The following is a 26,754-nucleotide window of genomic DNA, read 5'->3' as shown; positions in this document are numbered from 1 at the left end:
TGTCCATTCTCACCAGTTATTCAACATAGTATTGGAAGTCTTAGCTTCTGCAATCAGACAACACAAAGAAATAAAAGGCATTCAAATCAGCCAGGAGGAGGTGGAACTTTCACTCTTTACAGATGACATAATACTCTATATGGAAAACCCAAAAGATTTCACCAAAAAACTGCTAAAATTGATTCATGAATTCAGCAAAGTGGCAGGATATAAAATCAATACACAGAAATCGGTTGCATTTCTATACACTAACAATGAAGAGACAGAAAGAGAAATCAAGGAATCTATCCCATTTACAGTTGCACAAAAAAACATAAAATACCTAGGAATAAATCTAACCACAGAGGTGAAAAATTTATACACCGAAAACTATAGAAAGCTTATGAAAGAAATTGAAGAAGACACACAAAAAAAGTGGAAAAAGATCCCATGCTCCTGGATAGGAAAAACAAATATTGTTAAAATGTCGATACTACCCAAAGCAATCTACATATTCAATGCAATCCCTATCAAAATAACACCAGCATTCTTCACAGAGCTAGAGCAAATAATCCTAAAATTTTTATGGAACCAGAAAAGACCCTGAATAGCCAAAGCAATCTTGAAAAAGAAAACCAAAGCATGAGGCATCACAATCCCAGACTTCAAGCTGGAATCATCCAGAGTATGGTACTGGCACAAGAACAGACACTCAGATCAATGGAACAGAATACAGAACCCAGAAATAGACCCACAAACGAATGGCCAACTAATCTGTGACAAAGCAGGAAAGAATATCCAATGGAATAAAGACAGTCTCTTCAGCTAGTGGTGCTGGGAAAAGTGGACAGCAACATGCAGAAGAATGAACCTGGACAACTTTCTTACACCATACACAAAAATAAACTCAAAATGGATGACAGACCTCAATGTAAGACAGGAAGCCATCAAAATCCTCAAGGAGAAAGCATGCAAAAACCTCTTTGATCTTGGCCACAGCAACTTCTTACTCAACACATCTCTGGAGGCAAGGGAAACAAAAGCAAAAATGAACTACTGGGACCTCATCAACATAAAAAGCTTATGCACAGCGAAAGAAACAGTCAGCAAAACTAAAAGGGAATGGACAGAATGGGAGAAGATATGTGCAAATGACATATCATATCACATAAAGGGTTAGTATCCAGAATCTATAAAGAACTTATCAAACTCAACCCCCAAAAAGCAAATAATCCAGTGAAGAAATGGGCAAAAGACATGAATAGACACTTCTCCAAAGAAGGCATCTAGATGGCCAACCAACACATGAAAAAATGCTCAACATCACACATCATCAGGAAAATACAAATCAAAACCACAACGAGATACCACCTCACACCTGTCAGAATGGCTAACATTAACAACTCAGTCAACAACAGATGTTGGGGAGGATGTGGAGAAAGAGGATCTCTTTTATACTGCTGGTGGGAATGCAAACTGGTGCAGCCACTCTGGAAAACAGTATGGAAGTTCCTCAAAAAATTAAAAAAAGAACTATCCTATGACCCAGCAATTGCACTACTAGGTATTTATCCAAGGGATATAGGTGTGCTGTTTTGAAGGGGCACATGCACCCCCATGTTTATAGCAGCACTATCAACAATAGCCAAAGTATGGAAAGAGCCCAAATGTCCATTGGTGGATGGATGGATAAAGAAGATGTGGTACATATATATAATGGAGTATTACCCAGCAATCAAAAAGAATGAAATCTTTCCATTTGCAACTATGTGGATGGAACTAGAGGGTATTATTGCTAAATTAAATTAGTCAGAGAAAGACATATATCATATGACTTCACTCATTAGAGGACTTTAAGACACAGACCAGATGACCATAAGGGAAGAGAAGCAAAATTAATATAAAAATAGGGAGGGGAACAAAACATAAGAGACTCTTAAACATGGAAAACAAACAGAGGGTCACTGGAGGGGTTGTGGGAGGGGGGATGGGCTAAATGGGTAAGGGGCATTAAGGAATCTACTCCTGAAATCATTGTTGCACTATATGCTAATTTGGATGTAAATTTAAAAAAATAAAAAATAAAACCTGTTAAAATAAAAATTAAAAAAAAGAGAGAGGCGAATCATAAAACAGACTCTTAACTATGAAGAATAAACTGAGCGTTACTGAGGGGAGATGGGTGGAGGGGGATGGGTTAAATGGGTGATGGATATTAAGGAAGGCACTTGTGATGAGCACTGGGCATTATACCTAAGTGATGAATCACTGAATTATACTCCTGAACCTAATATTGTACTGTATGTTAACTAACTGTAATTTAAATAAAAACTTGAAACTATAAAAAATTAATTAAAATTTTCATATAGCATGTAATAGTAAATTCTGAAAGATTTTTGATAAATTGAAAATGAAATATAATCATTTTAATTGTTATCTCCTTGATGTCTATTGAAGGCTAAATCTATGTATTTACTAATTGTATACTTTCATGATTTTTGGCTATGTATACTGTCCACTTTTAATACTGGAATTATTGTCTTTTCTTATTTGTAGTAATTATTCACAGATTATGATTATTAATCTTCATTACTATATACATTGCAAACATTTATTTCTAGTTTCCTAAGAACAAATTCACTTGTTTATAATTTTATCACATAAATTTTACTATTTTGCATGGGATCAAACTTGTTAAAATTCCTTTGATAAATTCAAAATTGAGACCCTTATTACTAACAAAATAATGCCATATTTTGTTTCAATAAATTTGTAAGATGTTTTAATTTAAATGCTTCATATTATTTATAAGTTGAATAAAGTCTAAAGTAAGAATTTTTATCTCAAATGGATAAAAGTTCCAAGGCAGTTGTTGAAAATTCCATCCTATCCCCATCGATTAGAATTGTCCCTGCTACCATGTATAAATTGTTATGAAGTTATGAAATTTTTTCGGTGATTATTGTGATACTGTGCTCCAACACTCTTTTAATTATTTTAACATTAAAGTATGTTTTCCATTATTATGAGATAAGGTTCCCTATTGAAATTTTACCCCAAATTTTCTTGGAACATATTTTGTTTGCTCTTCCAGGTAAAATTATGATGCTGAATATTTTGTTTGTCCTGCATACCTACTCTCTAAATTTATCTACTCGGTTGTTTGTCCTAAAATGCCAATCTTCATATAATTCATCCACTAGGTTCCGTCATCCTTTGGATTTTGTTTGAATTTGGCCAATGGGTGGCAAAGGAAGAGGACTATAGAAGAGAGAAGTTGAGATACTGATTCTCACATCTGCTTCTCTGATGGACTACTATGTATCAGAGGCTAAACACCTGTACCAAAGATACTTACTGCTATATCAAAGGGCTTATGCCTAAAAATGTAGTCAGATACTGATATTAGTGTTTCCACTTCAGATCTAAATATGGTAGTGGTTTTCTACTATTACCAGTTTCTGGACACTTTACCATCTTCTGGTACTTTTCCTTAAACTTAACCCTGACCTTTGTAAGTAGTCCCTTCCTTAAACTCTCTTCCATCACTCCCATGTAATATGCTGTCTATTTACTTCCAGAAGTCTTACTGATACCTATGGGATTCAAGTCCCATAAGATATTCTGTCAAGATACTAGTTTAGGTGGAATTAAATGTTTCAATATTATAATCTAATTTTTATTCCCCAAGCCTTTATACCATTCCAAAAAATTGTATAGTTGGCCCATAAGGGGTTTGCACTTCTCTCACTAGTTACTGGATACTTAAATTTTAAGTGATGTTTTCCATTATTTAGCAAAATTAGTTATTGTTTCTTACACAAACTATAATATATTGATTTAAGAAAAGGAAACTTATGCTTGTTGATATAGTAAAAAAGGGATTTTGAGGAAAAGATTGATATTTGACCCAAAGTCAATTACAATTACAGTGTCATGGTGAGAATAACAAAAGCATAGTAATTGTTATATTCAAGACTTTTATTCCACAGGAAAAAGTAGTATTGAATAAAATTAGATCAGATGGAAGATCTACAGATGACTTCCTTCTATGCAAGAGATGTTGATCACCAAAGAATTCTCAGTGGCATTATCAATGACTGACTTGATGCAAGCAAATAGAAACATTTAAAGGAAATACTTCAAATAGCAAGAATTGTATGATTACCATCTTCTAAAAATATTTATGATATCTCTGATATCATCCTTTTCTAGCACTATGATTAATCTTGATCTCTATATCTATCTATCTATCTATCTATCTATCTATCTATCTATAGAATAGAATGCCAAGGAAAATCTTGACAGAATATCTTATGGACTTGAATCCCGTAAGTATATCTATAGATAGATATAGATATACCTCTATCTATCTATCTATCTATCTATCATCTATTTATCTATTTATCTACTTATCTATCTATCTATAGAGAGAATGAGGGGGATGGTTAGTCAAATATACAAATAAGTGTATATATTTCATTTCAGTGGGATATTTTGTGTTTGGAAAGTAAACCATTGTATTTAGCCTGACTTTTGCAATCAAAATCTCATTTCCAGTTGTAATGGCAAACTAACCTTATCTCACAAAGTTCCTTAGAGGATTAAAGAGATAATCTAACCTAATCTGAAAGAGACAGTGTTTTATAAGTAGCACTAATTTAATAGCAGAAATTATTTTCATATTTGTATAGGAAAATAAGTTTCTAAGTTTTCACCTGACAATCATATACTTTAATCATAAATTCTATTTAATCAAGGTAATTGTCCATTTAACAATTATACACTGATTAGTTACTTCATTCTAACACTACCTTACCATCCTACATTGATTTCATTTCAATTACTTAAGCAGCATTATTTCAGAGATGAATAATCACATACTAAGTGGACTGACCCGAGAAAGTATATGGATAGTGTGATGCATTCATCATTTGTATCTAGTCTACTTGATAATTAAATGTATTCATTATTTGAGATAATGATTTACTTCATTAATTTCACAATAATTAATTTTGATTCAGGATATATTACATTTGGCATATGTTAATGTAATATGGACCAGTGTAGTTAAACTGTTTAAGTAAAGAGATTTATTTTATTATAAGCTTTCAGAACATTGGTTATTTATACTTAAATTAGTTTAATCACTCTCTTTGATATTTATGTAAAAGCACACCTTAAAATACCTACTAATTATCCAGATTTCATTTTTGTGCACAATATTCTGACTTGAAAAACATGTGAAAAGTACTGTTTTTAATATTTTGGTATTTTTAAAAACAACTTTAAAAAGATATGATAAATCCCATTTGCATTTTTAAATGTAGAATATTAATGTTTTTCCTATAACATTTTGCATACTATTTTTATATTAACAAATTTTATAATATTTATTTGATAATTATTCTGAAACTATTACTTTCATTTTATCATTACTTTTACAAATTCAACCTTCAATGTAAATTGTATACCAATATTTTTCCTACTGCCATCTATTTTTCTAACTTAATGACTTTTTAAATTATTTATGGCACATGGTATCTAGTGAATTATCTAATTTTTCCACATGTGCACAAATTATTTTCTAACGCTCTTTATTTCAAAAAAATACTAGCCTTTCCCCACGGATGCATGGTACTTTCTGTTATATAGTACACACTATTCTTCTGCACGTTAGTGTCTTCTATAAGCTAACACCCTAATAAAAACCTAAGCCAAAAGTATTAGAAGGTTGTTAGAACTTTTATAAGTAAACTTCCAGCACGTGTTAAGAATGATATAATTACACACATTGATGAAATACTTCTAATTCAAGAATTCTTCCAAAGGAAATAATCAGGTAAGTAGTTAGGTGCATTAAATATTCAAAGCTGAGCATGTAATATTTTATGCAACTTACATGATAATCAAAAGAGAAATAAATAAGTTATAATAAATCATAGAATATGTTATGCTTCCACTAAAATTCAGAACTCTTAAAATTGTTATTGACATGAAATATGCTCATTTTATAAGGGCCAGTGAAAAAGAATTCCATGAACTCTATAGTATTCAACTTTGACAAAATACATAAATATTATTTACTTCTGAATTAAAAACCTGGAAAACACAGGAAAAGCTTAATAACTAATTCTATAAGAGTATAATTATAAGTTACTTATGTTTTATAATCTTCTGTTTCCCAAAATGTACACATTGAGTATATGTATTACTTTCAAAACTAGATGCCTGGAGGCCTCTGAGAACAAATAGCTGTGCAGCATGCTGCTTTAGCAGAAAACTCATGCTACAGCAGACAGAGGCCAATGTAGCTTGGTGGCCTCTCCCTCACAGGGAAGAAGAATTGTAGTTCATGATTATTCAGTGTTCTGGTTGCTGTTTTGGTAGGCCGCCTGACAGACTGGCTTCTTCCTCATTTGTTTTGGACCATGGGTAGGACCTGGCATCCTCTACATGCATGGGAGCTGCTAAGAACAAAAAAGAACTGAGCGGCATGCTGCTGCTTCAGAGGACCCATGGTACAGCAGAGGATACAGCAGATGGTGCAAGAGATTATGAGTTCCTAAAAAAAAGTAACCAGCAAAGTCCTCTAATTAGGAATCTACACACACAAATCCAGAGAAGACACATGCACGGAAAAGGTTTGAGAGGCCCCCAGAGTCTCTATCTAGACTGACCAGTAAAGGTTTTTCCCTGTACGTTATCATTTATAAAGACTGGGAGAGGTGAATGTTTTTCCAAATGTACAAATATGGAAAAATAGCCAAAGAAAATAGACAAAATAAATCTTAAAAAACCAACCCCTAAAAATGGAAATATATGAATTACCTGACAAAGAATACAAAATGACCTGTATAAATAGGTTCAGAAAGTAAAAGCTAGCAAGATGGTAGAATAGAAAGTCTCAGACCCATTTTCCCCTCAGAGAAGTGGAATTAACATTACACAACTAATTGCCTTTATGAGAAATCCAGAAACCAATTAAGAAGTTCTTATATTGTAGGCAAGCACAAAACCAACCACATAAAAACTGGTAGGAAAATTCATGACACTTTGTCACCAGACCCCACCCGGTCATGTCATGGCATGATTGCAAAGAAACCACTAACACCCAACTTCTCTCTCGGTAGAGAAAAGAATAGAATGTACATACAATGTTCTGACTTTTTGGAAGCTGCCCAGGAGACTGATTTCTATCTTGCCTGAATTTAAGTACTGACAGAAAGAGGTGCCAGGTTGGGGTCCAGTGGGAACAAAAAGGTTCAGCATGCACCAGAATTTATAGTACCACAGACAGACACTAGGTAGGGATCATTAGCAGAATTTGGCAAACCTCTTCAATAAGGAGATTATGCATATAAACCCAGAGAGAATACATCCCCAGAAAAGACTTGAAAGAGCCCTACAATATCCATCCACCTGGGCTGATTGAAGGAAAACCTGCCTATGCAAAAACCATGATGCAAAGACTAAAGAAATTATTGATTTTTTTAACATTCCAAAGTTCCAACAGAAGATAATAAAGTATATAAAGAAGCAGGGGGATGTGGCCCATTCAAAGGAACACATTAAATCATAAGAAACCGACCCTAAAGAAATGGAGATGTATGAATTATCAGACATAGAATTAAAAAAAACCCACAACATTATAGAGATGTTCAATAAAGAATACAGACAGGCAGTTAAGTGAAACCAGGAAAATGATATATGAACAAAATAAGAATATCATCAGAGATAGAAACAATGAAGAAGAGCCAAACTGAAATTCTAGGATTAAATAATAAAATAAGTGAATTGGAAATTTCACTAGACGGACTTTATGCCTCTTGACCAGACAACAGAAAGAATCAGTAAACTTGAAAATAGCACTTGTGAAATTACTGAGGTACAGGAGCTAAATGAAAAATAATAAAGAATGAAGAGAGTCTGAAGGACTTGTAGGACACCATCAAATAGAACCAACATGCATATTATAGGAATTCCAAAAAGGGATGAAAAGAGAAAGGAGCAGAGACCCTATGTGAAGGAATAATGGCTAAAACTTCTCAACTTTGAGAAAAAAATGAATATGTAAATTCAAGAAACTCAATTCACTCCAACTAGGATAAATATGAAAAAGCATACATATAGGTAAATCATATTGAAATTGTCAAAAGTCATGAGAGAATTTTGAAAGCAGCAAATAAAAGCAACTTGTCACACACAAAATAGATCCAGGGATCTGCTGTATAGCACTGTGTGTATAGTTGACAATACTGTACCCCTAAAAGTCATCTAAGTCTCATGTTTTGTGTTTTTTTTTATCACAGCAACGGAAAACAAATCGGTATTCAGATTTAACTTGAGTTACTAATATTTGTCTCATTTTTTCTCCGTTGAAACATATCCTAACACACACACACACACACACACGCACACGCACACGCGCGCACACACACACACACACACACACACACACAACTTTCCTACCAACAAAAATTCCTTCAGTTTTTGAAACAGTGTTATTCAATCATTGACCTAAGAGAGATGGCACATAATTTTAACTTTGACAAAGTAATTTTTCTCTATTTAAACTCCAGAATTATAATCACACCAGATGTGTTTACAAAGATAAATGAGAAAAATCTCAGAAATGTTTTTAGTTAAATTTTTAGAGTTGTTGAAAATATATTATTTTCCAAGTTGGAAGACTTGATCTTATTGCCCTTCTTATGTAAAAATTCAGCTATAGAAACAAAAATAACCAGTTTAATTATATAATTTAACGAAACCCTTAGCACGTACCTCTTTTCATGCACATAATGCTACTTGTCATGTTTTTAAAAAGCTTGAAATATAGTTACCTAGATAAGGCAAATAATAAAAAGATAAGCAGATAGAAGAAAGTTAAATGTTACTGAGTTACAAATAAATTTTTGTTGTTGTTTTTTCTCTTTTGGAGTTACAGGAACGTCTACACAATGTCATGCAATGCGAAAAGCAAGCAGACACTCAATATTTTTTGTTCATATGGTGTGAAATCTGGACTTGACTTTGGAATGTGTCACTATTCTAAGGAGCTTTCAAGCTGGAGGACATGAATTTTTTTTTAATTTATTCAAATCATTTTAAAATGGTGTAATTATTCAAAAAAAAAGAGAAAAGACATAATCCACTGAAAGGGCATCAAAATAAGTTATGCAGACCCATGCATATTACCTTTATCAAAATAAGCATTTACAAAAATATATATATAATATATGTTACATGTATATACGTATATACATATATATGTTTATATATATAAACATTTATAAGCCATGTAGAATCTTTTTCCTGATTGGTTAATCTTGTCTCTAATATTTTCAGAATCTACAATTTTCACTATTAATTTATTTCTCACAGAACAATGTAATTGTGTAATTAATCAGCATTTGTTAATAAAGTATTAGAATTAAATTTAGGTAAAATTATGTTAACTTTCTGTATTAGATAGATAAATGAGAGATACAGACAGATAAATATCTCATTTCCTATTGAGAGAAAGTTAATTTTTCCTGTGGCTACAAAAGATCTAAATCGAAATTCTAGAGATGAGAGCTAAAATTTCTGATATGAAAAATTCAATGGATATGATTTGTAGTAGATTAGACAGTGCAGAAAAAATATTGATAAAATGGATACATAGTAATATAAAGAATCCAAAAAAGAACAGAGGGGGAAAGAAGAATCAAACACACACACACACAGGACAGTGCAATAGTGAAATAGCAGACAAGTTCAATGGGCCTAACATACATGTAACTAGGGTACCCCCAAAAGGAGTGACAATTTGAAAAAACATAGTGGGTCAAACAGTCCACGTTTGATTGAAGACAATTTTCCACCCAGTAAGAGCAGAATACAGGTTGTTAACAAGTGCACATGAAACACTACCACATAGACCATATTATGGACCACAAAACAGGTCTCAACAAACTTAAAGGAATTTACATCATATAAAACATGTTCTTTGATCAAAATAGAATTAAATTTAAAATCATTAACTGGAAAAAAGTACTTGGAAGCTTAACAACATATTTCCAAATAAACTTGGGTCAAGAAGACATCAAAAGGAAAATTACAAAAGCATTTAGAGTGGGATGAAAACAAAGACCAAGAACCAATATTTGTGCAGTACATCGAAAGCAGTACATACAGGGAATAGCATTAAATGACTATATTAAAAAAAAAAAGATCTTAGATCAATAATCTCAGTTTCTACCTTAAGACACCATAATATTGTATTAAACTCAACATAAGAAGAAAAAAGGAAATAATAAAGATAGGAGTAGAAATCAATAAAACAGAATAGAGCAAAATATAGAAAATAAAAAAAAACCCAAAGCTGATCATTTGAGAAGATCAATAAAATTAATATACCTCAAGCCAGACCAATCACAAGAGAAAATTTTTAAACTGTAGAGATAAATACTATTACTATCCTTATTTACAAAGGAGAAAAATAAGGCACAAAGAAGTAACATGATTTGTCCAATACCTCAGTAATAGTAGTGTAGCCAGAATTGAAACCCAAGTGGTCACCCTCCTTTAGTGATGCTCTTAAATGTGTATTATTCTACATAATGTATATGTATAATTACAAATTTATATCAATTAAAATTTCCATAGTTACATACTTATATGGATATGATTCAGTAAATAATTATACATCACTAAAATCAATCTCTATACACATTCTGGCACTTTTTCACTTTTCAGTATTTCTTGGACATCTATATACATCTGAATACATGATTTGGTTCATTCTTCATATTGGTAGCTTCCTACTGAATAAATGTTCCATAATTTATTTAACTAGACCCTTCTTGATGGACATTAATTTGTTTCCCATTGCAAAAAAAAGTGCAATAAAAATTATTGTACATATATCTTTGAATAAACAAGTGCATGTTTATGGGTACTATAAATATTAGAAACAGAATTTGCTAGTATAAAGATTTTTATTTTTTACATACTGCCAAATTAGTCTTGAAACATGTATCAACTGACATGCCCACCTAAAATGCATAAGATTCCTGCTTTCTAACTTCCTAGAAAATCTTGTGTATTCAAATTATTTTCAATGTGATAGATAGAAAATTCTTTTTTTTAAGTTATTTATTTATTTTAAGGGGGGGGTGGAGCATGTGCAGGGGAGGAGCAGAGAGAGAGAGGGAGAGAGAGAATCCCAGACAGGCTTCGTGCTGTCAGGGAGGATCCCAAAGCAGGGTTGAATCTCATGAACTGGAGATCATGACCTGAGCTGACATCAAGAGCCTGATGCCCAAGTGACCAAGCCGCCCAGGTGCCCTAAAGATAGAACATCCTAATTAAAATCAAATTTTCAAAATTATGAGTGGGGGCAAATGGGTGGCTCAGTCTGTTAAGCATTCCATTTTGGTTCAGATCATCAAATCTCATGATTTGTGAATTTGAGCTCCACATCGGGTTTTCTGCTGTGAGCTTTCTGCTTCAAATCCTCTGTCCTCTCTCTTTGCCCCTCCTCCTGTTTACATGTGTGCACATTCTCTCTCAAATAAATAAACATTTTTTTAAGAATCTTTAAAAAGAAAACAAAATTATGAATGAAGTTAAATTACACAAGGTTTTCATTCCGTCACTGAGAACTGTCTTTTTTTTTTTTTTTCCATTTAAGACAGGGAATACTTTATGCAACCTTATGAGAGAAATGGACAGTTTGGGTCTGGAACAAAGAACTGTATTTTATTTTATTTTTAAAATTTGTTAATGTTTTTTATTTTATTTTTGAAGGAGAGAGAGAGACAGAGCATGAGGTGGGGAGGAGCAGAGAGAGAGGGAGACACAGAATTTGAAGCAGGCTCCAGGCTCTAAACTGTCAGCACAGAGCCCGATGCGGGGCTCGAACCCACAAACTGTGAGATCATGACCTGAGCTGAAGCCAGACACTCAACCAACTGAGCCACCCAGGCGCCCCACAAAGCACTGTATTTTAAAGCATAGGTCAGTAATTGTATACAAAAGTACACTGTTACATACAAATTAACTGATCAAGCACAACTTTTCAATGTTTAAAATAGAATGAGCTTCCTTGTAAAAACAGCACCTTTGTGACTTTTTTAACTTTAGTATTCCTCTCCTTCTTCTTCACCCTCTCCTTCAACAGAATCCACACCAACCTCCTCATAATCTTTCTCAAGGCAGCCATATCTTCGCTGGCTTCATAAAACTCTCCCTCCTCCATGCCTTTACCACATACCAGTGAAAGAAGGCACATTTGGCATATATTGGGTCAAACTTGTGGTCCAGGTGAGCGCTGGCCTCAGTAGTGGCTGTGATGTTGCTCAGCATGCACACTGTACTTTGACCAGGTCTCCACCAGGTATCACTGTGGGAGGCTGGTAATTAAAACCAACTTTGAAGTCAATGGAGCACCAGTCCACAAACTGGATGGTATGCTTGGTCTTGAAGGTGGCAATGGCATTGACATCTTTAGGAACTACATCACCACAGTGGAACAGGCAGCAAGCCATGTGTTTACCATGGCAAGGGTCACATTTCACCATCTCATTGGCCGGCTCAAAGCATTCATTGGTGATCTCTGCTACAGGTAGCTGTTCAAGGTAGGCTTTCTCAGATGAGATGACAGGAGCATATTTGGCCAGAGGGAAGTGGATGTGGGGACAATGCACCAGGTTTGTCTAGAATTTTATCAGAAGAACATTCAGGGTTCCATAAAATCTGAGGGAAGCAGTGATGGAGGACACAATTTAACTTAACAACCTATCAGGTTAGTGTAGTTTGGAAGTTCAATAACAAGGTTTCTACCACAGATGTCATGGAGCTCCCAGCACCATTGCCAATCCAGACATGAGCCTGGCCAACATGGATGGAGATGCATTCATGCATGATAGTTGCTTTGCAGCTGCTGATTAGATGGGGAGAAGAGGAGAGGTTGTTCCTTCTTATAGCGTGACTCCTAGGTGGTCAATATAAGAGAACCTAACAAAACCTTTTTGTTTTTTTTTCTTTCATTCTCTTTTTCCCCTCTCTTTTTCTCTCTCACTCTGTCTCTTTCTCTCTCCCTATCCCCTTTGAGATTTTACAACTATCAGTAACAGCCACTTTTATATTAAAATGATCTATTTCTCATGTGTACAGCAAATTTATTAGACTACTATTTGTATACTAATACTTTATGGAACATTTTGTCATTTACAATACTAAATTTTTATTACTCTGAGATTAATATTTTAATTTATGTCTATCACCTTTTTCTTTTATCATGTTCTAAAGGACTTCTTCCATCAAAGGTTAGAAAATGAATTTGCCATTGTTTTCTTACAGCAATCTTATGATATCATTATTTACATAAAGGTTTTAAATAAACCTGAAAAGTTTTTGTTTCTGTTCACTACTTGTCTAACAATCAGATATTTAATATATTATCTTTTACCTACTCTTTTGAAATAACATCTCCATATTATACTAAATTGTCATGTTTTCTCCCTTAGTCTTTCAATTAGTCCATTTACCAAATAAAAGATTTGATTTATATTACATTCTCTTAATATTTTAAAGATATTTTTAAAGTTTTCTAATTTAATTTTGTTTATAGATATCACTATCAATATAATCAACTTAAAAAAATTCTTCCTGCTGTCTTTTATTAAGTTTATATTAAGTTAACAAATTTAGTGAAAAAAGACATTTTGGGAGTAATGTATTTTCTTATTCAAGAATAAGTTTTATCTCACTTATTGTCTTATTTTATGTAGCTGAGTTGACTTTTATATATAGTTCTTATTAAGTGTATTTCTAGGTATTTAATATTTTTGGTTGCTATTGTATATGTAACTTTTCTTTCTTTAAATTTTATAAATAGCTTTTTAAAACAAGTTTAAACATTAACCTTGCCACCAGTAGTTTCACTAAATTCCACAATCCTAATAATTTTCTCATTGATTTCACAAATATTCAAGTATACAATAATATAATAAGTAAATAATCATGATTTTACCACCCCTTTTTACAAGCTCATGCTATATACTTATTTTATTTAAAAATGTTGTATAGAATATTGAATCACTTGTGAGTACCTGAAACTAATATTGCACTGTGTGTTTACTAACTGGAATTTCAATACAAACTTAAAAAATAAAGTAATATGTTAGTAAGTTCATCACTTTAATAAGAATTCTTCTGGTATTTACTGTTAAACATAGGTAGCATATTTTTCAAGATCTAGATCATTTACCATGTTATAGAACTTTTCATCTGTTCTCATTTTGTAAGGAATTTGTGTCAGAATTTCCTCAAAGGCTTTTTGGCTGCCATGAACACAGATTATGGTTCTACCTTTGATCTATATTTTAGTTAAATAGACTAACGGCTTTAAAAAAATATATGGAGCTAGTTCTCACTGAATATCTAGAATGAACCAATTTCTTTTTTGGTACATTATTCTTTAAAGCACTGCTGGGTTATGTTTTCCAATATAATTTTTATGATATTTATATTGGTATACACATTTGAGATTCCTAAATAGTCTCTTTTTAATATGTTTATATACATTTTTACATTATTTTTATCAGTTTTAACTTCCATGTTATACTAAATTTGAAAGACAGCATTGGTATCATCTGCTCCTTAAAAATTTAATCAAATTAATTAATTTTAGGTATATTAAAATATTTATACTATTATTACAGTTTGCTTCTGGTACTCAGTAATGACTTTTCCAATATTCTAGAAAAGGATGCTATGCTATCTGAGTCTTCTGAGAGAAACAGACAAAACAAATACCAACAGTTTACAGTAGAAAACGCGAGGGCTAGGCCAAATTTTTTCAATGTACCATTATTCAAATTATTTCTGTTGCTGACATATTTTCTCGACTGCCATTGTATAAGAAAAGTAAAAAAGTTAGAAATGTGAATTTATATAAGTATGTAATCTATTTTTCTATTTTTTTAAACAAGTAATGTAAAAAATCTTCAGGTAACTTTAAATCTAATAAAGAGAACATAAGAACAAAGTCTAAGGTATCAGATCTCCCTGTGATAAACAAAAACGTCGCTTAGGCAGTTTATGCATGATACTAAATAGGTGGTTGAGGTGGTTTGTTAAATTATATTCTTGTGTTCACCTGCATTAAAAACTACTGATAGTTCCCTCATGATTAAAAGATTTGCTCAAGCAATGAATATTATATTTCTTCTCTTCAAAACTGTGACTTAAATATTTGACAAATAAAATGAATAAATAAGGGGCCAAAGTGCTTCTTGAGAATAACTACTTAAGCACATAAACAACATTATTGTGCGTAAAATGCTAAATAATTATTATCACATTATTCAGAAACATGTCATTTATTCTTGGATAGCAACTCAAATTTGATTTATATTTTATATTCCATGGCAAACATTATCTCAAGATAAGTTCCAGCAATATTTTCTAAAATAATATTTGTCAAACAAACATAGTAGATTAATATTAATATAGTATGTGCAAAAAAGAAGCAAACCTCTCAAGTTCAATATCACTTTGTCCTGTCTGAAATGGAATTTAAGTATATGGTATTTTAATATAAAGGCTTGCCAAAGCTTCATGCGTGAAGAATTGACTTAATGTTAAAATAAACATTAGAAAATAGGACTACCATTGCAAAAATGATCAAAAATTAAATAATAAAAATAATTCAGGAAATTAAAAGTATGCAATTTGAGATCTTAAGCCTAAATTTATGTCAATGCCCATATTCTTCTCAGAGCTATAACTATCTTCTAAAAGCTCCTGTAAGATATAGGTGTCTATAGGGACCAAAAGGGAAATATAAGTCTTTGACAGGGGTGCCCTCTCCTAATCCAAGATTTGTCCTGGTCCAATAAGAGACTTTTATTGAGTAGTATTATCTGAAACTTTTAAGTCTTCCAAAATGCTAGATTTAATAAAGACATGAAAATAACACTGTTTTTATTAAAGTTTGAAAGTCAAAACATGAGCTTATGAATAATTAATGACTCACATGGCTGTCATTTGCATGTAGAAATGCACATAATTAAAATAGTAAGTAAGAATGCTATAGGTGGGGATAGACTGCACCTAGCAGAGTTTTATTTTTCTCTTCTTTTTATGAGCAATGTAAATCCCCATTTTATTTCACAGGAACTAAGATCTGCTCCTTTTTTCATCAACTAGTAGCTTGGAAAACCTTGAGTAAACATTTGTTTGAGGTCCAAAATGTATAGCAATGCCACTGATATAAATTCAGTAGTGCCAGTGTCTAACCATGTGGCTCTTGACCTAAGAGGATATAGCAGTGAGAAATGGTTAAAACAAAAGCACTGGCACCTTGGAGTAAGGTATCAATGTAAGCAGTAAATAGATTATTAACTCAAAGCACTGATACGTTGCTTTAAGGAGACAGTGTACAAGTGAGTAACTTGCTTTTAAAAATGGGAGCATCTTCCAGGTGTTGCTCAGTCCAGGAGATAATAGACATGATAGATGATGGATAGATGGATGATAGATAGATAGATAGATAGATAGATAGATAGATAGATAGATAAGAGATAGATAAGAGATAGATAAGAGATACATATTGATATAGATATATTGATTTTTGCTTTCTTGAAACTATGGAAACCTAAAAACTCTTTTTATAATAATCCTGAGCAAGGGACATTCTAGAGATTCCAGAATATTCAGGCAGGGGATCATATTTCATGAAGTCATATAAAGGCAGTTGTAAATATAAATGCATGACACAATATCATTAGAAATTCTGAGGGATGTGCCTGAGTGGCTCAGTTGGTTAAATGTCTAACTCTTGATTTCAGCTGGGGTTATGATCTCAGGGTTTTTGTGAGATCGAGCCCCAGATCCGGCTCTGTGCTGACAGCATGGAGCTTGCTTGGGATTCTCTCTCTCCCTCTCTCTCTTACATGCCCCCGTGCATGTATGTGCTCTCTCTCAAAACAAACAAACAAACAAACATAAAAAAGAAACATCACTTCTGAGAAATTTAGAGGAAGATCTGCAATTTGAAGACCAAACTTAGCAGCAGGTAGGTCTATTTAGGTACCAGGAAATGACAGATCTGATGCAAGTTACCGTATATCCCACTAGGATATAGCAGCAGAGATGATTTAGGGTCATGAGGAAATAAAATCACAAAGAAGACAAACATATCTGTGTCCAAAAGGAGGCAGTCCCCTGGTTAATTCTGCTCGAGTACTACACAAATAACTTCAAAAAAGGTTAGGTAATGCCACACTTCCTTGGATGAAGTGTGCTTTTTTGTTGTCCCAGCATCTCTGTAAAGACACATTCATCCCCTTTGGCCGTCCAAGTTGTTCAAGGAGAACTCTACCATTTTCCAGGGGCAGGGCTGTGATTCAGCTCCAGCTGAACAACAAAGTCCCTCTCCTAGCCAGAGTGAATTGTTAAGAGTGTATATATGACTCCAGCCCAGCCAGTGAGTCTTATTAGATTTTTTCCTGGAACAATCAGGAACAGACTTTTTCACAGGGATTGTCTGCTGTGAAAAAAATGTATCCCCTAGATATTTTTGGCCATAACATGGGGAAACTTGCTGGAGAAGAGAATTAACACAAAGCAAAACAGACCCAAGGACTGGAACAAATAATCACAGTGCAATTAGTTCAGATTTTGGATTGAGGTTGCCTGAAAGTAACTGGAACTTCCCAGTTATATATACCAATAAATTACTTTGAGTTTATTAGTATTTTTTCTCTCAATTCCTTGAGTTTGATTTCTGTCATTTAAGAGGCAAATATATTGAATAAAACACATTAAAGTAATAATTCATGAAGCCTTCCTGGAATATCCTTGCTAGGCTCTGATCATTTAAATTTTTAGGAAGAGTTTTCTTAAAGACTCCATTTAACATATGTACCAAAGTAAAAGATGCTGTAAAATATGATCCATTCCCGGGTCTCATTGAATATCTGCAGCTAGTAAATTACACTTTAACATGTTCATGTACTTCAATTACCATCAAATAAACTGTATTCTGGACAACAGTTGATTGTGTTTGTTTCAACACACAAAAATGCTGTTCATTTCATTTGCGTTTTTCATTGTAATTATAAGTTTTAATCAAATATTAAGCCAATAAATATTCTATGTAAAAAAGAGTTTGTTTCTATGAAATCTAAACATAAATGCATCAGAAAGATCTAACAGTTATGAGTTGCCCAAGAAAATATCCTAATTAGGTAGAGGTAAGAACTTGGGAAAAACAAACAAAAAAACTAATCTTCACAAAATATTTTATTTCTTGTTCCTCTTTAAATGGATTAATATTAGAATTCATGGGTGTATTAAAAAACTGTGCATCCATATTCAAAGAGGCCTTCACCCTCCATCACAACATGGAAAATAGGGAATAGGTGGAATATTTTAAATTAAAATAAAATTCTTAAGCTACCTAAATGTCATTTTACACATTTAATTTTTTTTCAATTATGTTACCAGTTACTAGTTATAACATACCAGCACATCTGTACAGTTTTAGCCTTTTAAAAGTTAATGTGCCTGGTTTTCAATTTAACATTGTATATCTTTACAGTTCTTTTTCAGTTCTTTAATACAGATTTTAAACTCAGTAAGGATGTGTACTGTTTCCGGTGACTCTATAAGAATTCTGGGTCTTACATATTGCAATGCTTACTGATAGAGATACAATTCCTTTTAATTATACCATTCTTCGCTATGTCTAGTCTCTTGTGTATATATACATGTACACAGAAATAAACATTTTATAAAAGTTTCCATTCTTGAGAATAATATTAATAAAATAATTTTTAAATATTTTATAACATAAAAAGTATAATAATATTAATATTTTTGATATACATATATATTTTAAACTACAAGTAGTGCTGAGTCATGGATGACTCATTTACAGAGTTCTCCACATGTTAATAATTATTTAGTTAAATCAGGTGTCCAAGAAACAAAGAAAACACCTTGTTTTACTTCCATTATTTTTTATTTTATATTTTTCCTCACATTTCCAGCACCTGTTTGTCCTAGTTAAATGCCAATCCAAGAAAAGGCATATGGTGCTGGGATGTTATATGTAGAAGGGGAAAGGGAGAGAGGGATGGAAGGCCACCACATATGGTTCCACAGGTTATTCACTGTGTAAGGCACCTGGCTGCAGGTGTTAGTGTGGTTGAAACACAGCTCAAGACCCAATCACCAGGCTGTGCATACTGGCACAGAGCTATACCTGCTGAGAGAAAGCTGTGCCTTTTTCCCATTTACACAAAGGTGATATGTAGTCTAGAACAATTTCCTTAGCTACTCCTCACTCTGCCCCATATTTGGATTGTCTTCTATCCTCATTCTGTTTTTCTCCAACAAGCCTAGGACCCAATTATCTTTACTAACTTTATAACCCAAACTTCTTTCAAACTATGGCTTTCTGGGTAATATATTTGAATATAATTCAGGACTGTATATATCCCAAAACTTATAATTTCATTTACGCTATTCTTTGTAAGGCCTAACTGAACACAAAACCAAAACCAAAACCAAAACCAAAACCAAAACCAAACAAAAAAGCAAGGGGAAATATTGTTATCCTCATAACCATATATCTATTTAACCATATTATCTATTTCTCAGTTGTTTATTATAGCAACATAAATTTCTTGAAACATCAGTTGGGTGTATCCTTCGGAAAGAGAGAGCAGGGGAAATTCTCTAAACTGCATGTGATCTAACAAGAGCATGGGGACAACAGAGGTCTGGCCAGCAGCAGAAGCAGAGTAGTAAACATAGACATTGATGAAGGAAGGCTAATCCTCAGAGCTCACAAAGGCAAATATGTGAAATGATAGTGACCTGACTGGAGTTAAAAAAAAGTTAAACTCCAGATTTTGTTCTGCCTGGAGTCTAACATGCCTACCTCTGCTAATAATAGGCAGATGTGATTTTTCCAAATACCAAAAAAAACTCTTAGAGAAATAATATACTGGGTGGAAGATTTTCCATTATATTTTATAATGAAAATATAATAGAAATAATATAATGAAAAGAAGATTCATTTTCTTCATTTCAATTCTGGATTTCAAATATGACATTTACCAAAAGCCTAACCTTGGAAAAATAAATTTTTGAGCTTTAGTTTCCCTTAATAAAGTTTCTATTTATTTTTTTAAGTTTATTTATTTCGGAGAGAGAGAGAGAATAAGTAGGGGAGGGACAGAAAGAGGGGGAAAGAGAGAATCCCAAACTGACTACACACTGTCAGTATGGAACCTGATGTGGGTCTCGATCTCATGAAGTGTGAGATCATGACCTGAGGCAAAATCAAGAGTCAGATGTTTAATATGCATATTTGTAAAGAGGGCCTAGTTGTGTGGAATATCAAATTACCTTTATGACAAAAAAGGTGTAGCAATGTAGTTATAATCTTAATATTAAAAATCAGATTTATAAAGTGATTTGAAGACTCTTTTCTCAAATAAATTGTTAAAGGATGCCTTTAAATGCGAAGCTCCCTGGTAATTATAGAAAACAGCTTAGTTTGTGTAATTCTACATTAGTAAGTTTAGAAATACAAATATCACTTTGTAAGATTCGTTAACATCTATGGAGATAAAAGTTTGTGGTATCCCACAAATTTATTACTCTGATACTGTCAATACAGTCTGCTCAAATAATGAAAATACAAATATTATGTGTAAATATGTTTTCATTTTCTGAGATTATCTTAACCCTCCCATACCTGACACATACTATTTCTCATCTGTAAATGTGTAATTCCAGAGAAATTTAGGACATTCAAATTTCACAGCAAAGAAAACAAAACTATAATGACATAGTTTATTTTCTAAGCTATAGTCACCGTTTAAAAGTAGTCGTCACTAAAATGATACATGAGATCTTTAAAAAAGTAGCCATATAGTCAATCTTTGTTATTCAGTAGTTTAAAAAAAAATCCAGTCCTACAAACCTATTACACCATTGTTTTTGTCCTTTTTTTTTTGTTTTGCAGTATCAAAAAACACTTATTTCCTGTGTTGTTAATTTTAGGCATTCTGACTGGTGTGAGGTGATCTATCATTGTAATTTTGATTTCTATTTCCCTGGTGATGAATGATGTCAAACATTTTTCATATGTCTGTTAGCCATTTGAATGTCTTTTTTGGAAAAATATCTGTTCATGTCTCCTGCCCATTTTTCAACTAGATTATTTCTTTTGAGTTTGATAAGTTATTTATAGATTTTGGATACTAACCCTTTATCAGATATGTTATTTGCAAATATCTTCTCTTATTCAAAAAGTTGCCTTTTAGTTTTGGTGATTGTTTCCTTCGATGTGCAGAAGACTTTTTATCTTGATGAAGTCCCACTAGTTTATTTTTTCTTTTGTTTTCACTGCCTGAGAAGACATAGCTAGCAAGAAGTTGCTATGCCTAATGTCAAAGATATTGTTGCATATGTTCTCCTCTAGAATTTTGAAGGTTTCAGGTCTCACATTTGGGTCTTTAATCCATTTAGAATTTATTTTTATGTATGGTGTAAGAAAGTGGCCCAGTTTTATTTTTCTTCTTTTTTTTTGTTTTGTAATATCAGAAAACACTTATTTCCTGTGTTGTTAATTTTAGCCATTCTGATTGGTGTGAGGTCATCTATCATTGTAATGTCTGTCTAATTTTCCCAACACCATTTGTTGAAGAGGCAGTCTTTTTTCCTTTGGATTTTCTTTCCTGCTTTGTTGAAGATTAGTTGACCATATAGTTGTGGGTCCATTTCTGGGGTTTCTATTCTGTTCCATTGATCTGTGTGTCTGTTTTGTGCCAGTACCATACTGCCTTGATCACTAGAGCTTTGTAATATAACTTGAAGTGTGGGAATTGTGATGCCTCCAGCTTTGCTTTTCTTTTTCAAGATTGCTTTGGCTATTTGGGATCTTTTGTAGCTCCATACAAATTTTAAGATTGTTTGTTCTAACTCTGTGAAAAGCGCTGGTGGTGTTTTGATAGGGATTGCATTAAATGTGTAGATTGCTTTAGGTAGTATAGACATTTGAACAATATTTGTTCTTCCAATCCATCAGCATGGAATGTTTTTCAATTTTTTTGTGTTTCCTCTTCAATTTCTTTCATCAGTGTTCTGTAGTTTTCGGAGTACTGATCTTTTACCTCTTTGGTTAGCTTTGTTCCTAGGTATCTTATGGTTTTTGGTGTAGTTGCAAAAGGGGTTGATTCCTTGATTTCTTTCTTCTTCTTCATTATTGGTGTATAGAAATGTTACAATTTCTGTACATTGATTTTATATCCTATGACTTACTGAATTTGTGTATCAGTTCTAGCAATATTTTGGTGGAGTCTTTGCATTTTCTATATAGAGCATCATGTCATCTGCAAATAGTGAAAATTTGACTTCTTCCTTGCTGATTTAGATGTCTTTGTTTTCCTTTCCTTCCCTTTCCTTCCCTTTCCTTTCCTTTTTTCTTTTCTTTTTCCCTTTTCTTTTTTTCTTTTCTTTTTTCTTTTTTTCCCTTTTCTTTTTTTCTTTTCTTTCTTTTCTCCCTTCTTTCTTTCTCTTTCTTTCTTTCTTTCTTTCTTTCTTTCTTTCTTTCCTTTATTTTTTTGTCTGATTGCTGAGTCTAGGACTTCCAGTACTATGTTAAATAACAGTGTGAGAGTGGACATCTTTGTCTTATTCCTGACCATAGAAGCAAAGTTCTCAGTTGAGGACATTAGCTGTGGGTTTTTGGTATACAGCCTTAATCATATTCAGGTATGTTCCCTCTAGTCCTACTTTATTAAGGGTTTTATAACAAATGGATGTTGTACTTTGTCATACGATTTTTCTGCATCTATTGAGAGGCTCATACAGTTCTTATTCTTTCTTTTATTTAAAATTTTTTTAATCTTTATTTATTTTTGAGAAAGAGAGAGAGAGAGAGAGAGATAGAGTGTGAGCAGGGGGGGAACAGAGGGAGACACAGAATCCTAAGCAGGCTTCAGGCTCCAAGCTGTCAGCACAGAGCCAGATGCAGGGCTCAAACCCACGAACCGTGAGGTCATGACCTGAGCTGAAGTTAGACGCTTAACTGACTGAGTCACCCAGGCACCCCTCTTTCTTTTATTAATGTGGTATATCACATTGATTGATTTGTAAATATTGAACCAACCCTGCAGTCCAGGAATAAATCCCACTTGATCATGGTGAATGATTCTTTTAAAGTACTGTTGGATTCAGCTTGCTAGTTTGTTGTTGAGAATTTCTGCTTCCATGTTCATCAGGAATATTGGACTGCAGCACTGTTTTTTAGTGAAGTCTTTGTCTGGTTTTGGAAGAAGAGTAATGCTGGTCTCATAGAATGAGTTTGGAAGTTTTCTTTAATTTCTATTATTTGGAATAGTATGAGAAGAATAGGCATTGAATCTTCTTTAAATGTTTGGTAGAATTCCCCTGGGAAGCCAGCCATCTGACCGTGGACTTGTATTTGTTGGGAGATTTTTGATGACTAATTCAATTTCTTTACTGGATATCAGTCTCTTCAAGTTCCCTATTTCTTCCTGTTTCAGTTTTGGTAGTTTATATGTTTCTAAGACTTTTATACATTTCTTTCAGATTGTCCAATTTGTCGACATAAAAATTTTCAAAATATTTTCTTATAACTATTTGTATTTTTTGCGGTGTTGGTTGTAATTTCTCCTCTCTCCTTTGTAATTTTATTTATTTGGGTCCATTCTCTTTTATTTTTAATAAGTCTAGCTTGCAGCTTACCAATTTTATTAATTTTTTTTCAAAGAACCACTCCTGGTTTCATTTATCTATTCTACTGTGTTTTGTTTGCTTCCATATCATTTATTTCAGCTCTACTTTTTATGATTTCCCTTCTGCTTGCTTTTGGCTTTGTTTGTTGTTCTCTTTCTAGTTCCTTCAGATAGAAGGTTAGGTTTTTTATTTGAGACTTTTCTTGCTTCTTGAGGTAGGCCTATACTGTGATATACTTCCCTCTTATGACTGCTTTTGCTGCATCCCAAAGGTTCTGGACCATTGTGTTTTCATTTTCAGTTGTTTCCATGTAATTTTTTATTTCCTCTTTAATTTCATGGTTGACCCATTCATTCTTTAGTAGCATGTTCTTTAATCTCCACGTAGTTGTGGTCTTCCCACATTTTTTTTCTTGTGGTTGAGTTTAAATTTCATGGTTATATGGTCAGAAAAAATGAGAGAGCTAGATATGATCTCAATCTTTTTGTACTTGTTGAGGCCTGATTTGTGACCTAGTATGTGATCTATTCTGGATAAATATTCCATGTGCACTTGAAAAGAATGTGTATTCTCCTGCTTTAGGATGAAATGTTCTGAATATTCTGTTAAGTCCATCTAGTCCAGTGTGTCATTCAAAGCCATTGTTTCCCTGTTGATATTCTGTTGATACTCTTCTTAGATGATCTATCCAATAATGTAAAAGGAGTGTTGAAGTCCCCTACTATTATTGTATTATTAACAATGAGTTCCTTTATGTTTGTTATTATTTTCTAATATCTGAGTGTTTCTAATTTGGGTGCATAAATATTTACAATTGTTAGATCATCTTATTGGATAGATCCCTTTATTATGATATAGTGCCCTTCTTCATCTCTTATTACAGTTTTTGGCTTAAATGCAGTTTGTCTGATATAAGTATTGCTATACCAGCTTTCTTTTGATGTCCACAGGCATGATAAATGTTTCTCCAACCCTCACTTCCAATCTGCAGGTGTCTTTAGGTCTAAAATGGGTCTCTTTAGGCAACATATAAAGGTTTTTTTAAATTTTTTTAATCCATTCTGACACCCTGTCTTTTAATTGGAATGTTTAGTTCTTTTACATTCAGAGTAATTATTGATGGGTATGTATTTATTGCCATTTTATTACTTGTTTTGTCATTTCTGGATATTTTCTCTTTTCCTTTCTAGTGTTTATTGCTCTTGTTATCTTTTCTCACTCAAAGAGTCCCCTTTAATATTTCTTGCAGGGATAGTTTAGTGGTCAAGAACTTCTTTAGTTTTTGTTTGGGAAATTCTTTATTTCTCCTTCTATTCTGAATGATAGCCTGCTGGATAGAATATTCTTGACTGAATATTTTTCCCATTTGGCACATTGAATATTTCATGCTACTCCTTTCTGGCTTGCCAAATTTCTGTGGAGAGATGTGCTGTTAGCCTTATGGGACTTCTCTTCTAAGTTAGGGACTTCTTTTGTCTTACAGCTTTTTAAAAAAATTTTAATGTTTATTTATTATTTGGAGAGAGACAGACAGACTGTGAGTGAAGGAGGGGCAGAGAGAGAGGCAGACACAGGAATCAAAGCAGGCTCCAGGCTCTGAGATGTCAGCACAGAGTCTGACATGGGTCTTGAATTCATGGATCATGAGTACATGACCTGAGCTGAAGTCGGAGGCTTAATCAACTGAGCCACCCAGGTACCCTTTTCATCTTGCTGCTTTTAAGATTTTTTCTTTATCACTATATTTTGTAAATTCAACTATAATATGTCTTATATTGGCCTGTTTTTGTTCATTTTTATGGAGCTCTCTTTGCTTCCTGGATTTGGATGTCTATTTCCTTCCCCAGATTAGGGAAGTTTACAGATATAATTTCCTGAGATAAACTCTCTGCTTCCTTTTGTCTCTCTTTTTCTGGAACTCCTATGATACAAATATTATTATGTTTGATAGAGTAACTGAATTCCCTAAGTCTACTCTTGTGATCCATAATTTTCTTTCCCTCATTTGTTCAGCTTCATTATTTTCCATTTTTCTATATTCTATATCACTTATTCTTTCATCTGCTTCTTCCATTCTTGTGATCATTACATCAGTCTGCTTCAAATCTTGGTTATTACATTTTTCATTTCTCTGCATTGCTCTGCAGTAAGGATCTTCCTGATGTCTTCCATGCTTTTCTCAAGCCCAGCTAGTATCCTTATCATTGTTGCTTTAAATTCTGGATCAGGCATATGATTTACACCTGTTTTGATTAGATCTCCAACTATGACCTTTTCTTGTTATTTAATTTGTAATGAATTCCTCCATCTTGGCATTTTGCCTAGCTCTCTGTTTTCTTCTGATTGGTAGAAAAGCCTTTTGTTTCCTGCTCCTGACAGTAATGGCTTTATGAAGAAGAGATCATGTAGTGTCCAGGGCCCAGTGCTTCAGAAAGTGTTTCTACTCTGTGCTGCATACACTCTGCTGCCTTGTTTTGGTTGCTCTTGCCTCAGGTCAGTCATCTGCAGAGGTTCTCCTTGCCTTAAAGGGGCAGTGTGTGGACCTTGGCCAGAGTAAGGCATGTTTTAACTAGATGTGCTCTGGTCTTCTTGTTAAAAGAGACCTGATGCTAATTCTACTAAAATGAAGCTTTATAGAATTCTATGTATGGTCAGTAGACATGGTGCATGCAAAAGTTTGTGCTGTTTTTTTTTTTCTGGGGAAGGGGCCCACTGCACTGGTCCTTAGGCACACCTGCCAGAGAAAAGCAGTACCCTGAAGCACAGAGGGGCAGACCTTGGTGTAAGAAGGTTATTCAGCCAGTGTTAGCATGGTACTATTTACTGAAGTTGGTTTAGGCTGAGGGGCAAGGGAAGGAAATGGCACCAGCTAGTTAGTTTCCTAACTAGGGAGAGAGGAATCCATGCTTGTTGTTCTCAAGGAAGCACTTTCAGAAGAGAGAATAATTTCCCCTCATGCATCCCAGGCATTTTTTAGATTTCTGTTTTCACACTGTATGT

The 26,754-nt window shown here is 33.3% G+C and overlaps 1 protein-coding gene across 6 annotated transcripts in view; it reads right to left on the bottom strand.

Moving 5' to 3' along the window:
• Nucleotides 1–26,754, bottom strand: part of CNBD1 (cyclic nucleotide binding domain containing 1) — a 511,584-nt gene that overhangs the window by 100,806 nt on the left and 384,024 nt on the right. The window lies entirely within an intron of this gene.

This window comes from Prionailurus viverrinus, chromosome F2 (genome assembly GCF_022837055.1).
Source record: "Prionailurus viverrinus isolate Anna chromosome F2, UM_Priviv_1.0, whole genome shotgun sequence".
Classification (NCBI taxonomy): Eukaryota; Metazoa; Chordata; class Mammalia; order Carnivora; family Felidae; genus Prionailurus; species Prionailurus viverrinus.
Note: the sequence above shows the minus strand (reverse complement) of the source record. Positions and strands in the feature narration are given on the sequence as shown.